At 36.5% G+C, this 1193-nt stretch overlaps 1 protein-coding gene across 1 annotated transcript in view; it reads left to right on the forward strand.

Annotated features, from left to right (window-relative positions):
* The window catches only part of LOC111086493 (regulating synaptic membrane exocytosis protein 1-like), a gene marked incomplete at its 5' end in the record, with an annotated part of 28472 nt that overhangs the window by 5176 nt on the left and 22103 nt on the right, over positions 1–1193 (forward strand). The gene's annotated exons all lie outside the window — the stretch shown is intronic.

Here is a 1193-nt window from a genome sequence, read left to right on the forward strand (position 1 = left end):
TATCATTCTATAGGTATTTGAAGAACTTGTAGCATTCCGCCACAATTTAATTCTTCGTGTTGTTAGTCGACACTAAGAATGTTCGGTAATAAGTTTATGTTTATCTTATACAATCTAACAAGCTCCTCCTCCTCTCGATACACATTGGCTAGCTGTGAAGGTCAAACACGCCTTTCTTCGAGAAGTCACCAGAATTTTGCGTTATTCCGTTTGTATAATCGTTGGGTCCAGGTGATCGATCAAATAGTAGTAAATCCTGACTTATATATATCACGATTTTTATTTAGTTGTTAAGATCTCTCTGTAAAAAAAAAGTACAAAATAGTTAAAACATTTCAGGGGAGTTTTTAGCACATGGGAATTTCCCCCTGTACACCCCTGAATTCAACACTAGTTCCTAGTTATCTTCGGACAACATAATGTGTAGTGCTAAGAGGACTTCACTGAGAAATGTGGCCTTGTGATTACTGTGTTCGGACTGTGAATTCGAGGATTAAAGGCTCGTGTCCCACTGCCACAAAACTCCACCTGCAATTTGATGCAGTGGGTGTGCCATGAAATTGTCACGCTCAAATCTCAATATTCAATTAGACAAGATGACGCCAAAAGTTGGCGGTGCTCATTAGCTGCCTTCTCTGTAGTCTGTAAGTTGAAAAATACAGACATTTTCACAGATACACCTAATGTAACCACAAGTGAAAACTCTAAACAAACTAAATAAAACTGATAACATGACTGCCTGTTTTGTAAACCTATACACGGTAACAGAAAATAAGTTTAAGTACGCCAGTATGGAAGATTTCACCCGAATATATCTTTTATGGTCAAATATGTGCAATTTTCGAGAAGATTAACACGAGTTTTATAAACTTCGTCTTTACGTTTCTGTAAGTTTTCAGTCTTGTTCTATTAATTTTTCTAATAAATAAAATTATTCCTACTTTCTGACAAGATTAGATTAGAAAGGCTCTATTTTCTGTGGGGAAGTCCAACCTCGTAACCAATAAATTCGATTACAAAACCACCGAATTTTGTTTCATTTTAAATGTTGCAAAAGTAAAGTATTGTTGCGTCAGCGAGGTAACGTGACTAGTGTCACGCCACCTGCTTTCTAGAAATATCCTGTTCCTTCGTGAATGCCCTAGCATTTACTAGATTGGGGTTAGTCTTGTATATATATAAGATGGTCACAA

The sequence above is a fragment of the Limulus polyphemus genome, unplaced genomic scaffold (genome assembly GCF_000517525.1).
Source record: "Limulus polyphemus unplaced genomic scaffold, Limulus_polyphemus-2.1.2 Scaffold1142, whole genome shotgun sequence".
Taxonomy (NCBI): domain Eukaryota; kingdom Metazoa; phylum Arthropoda; class Merostomata; order Xiphosura; family Limulidae; genus Limulus; species Limulus polyphemus.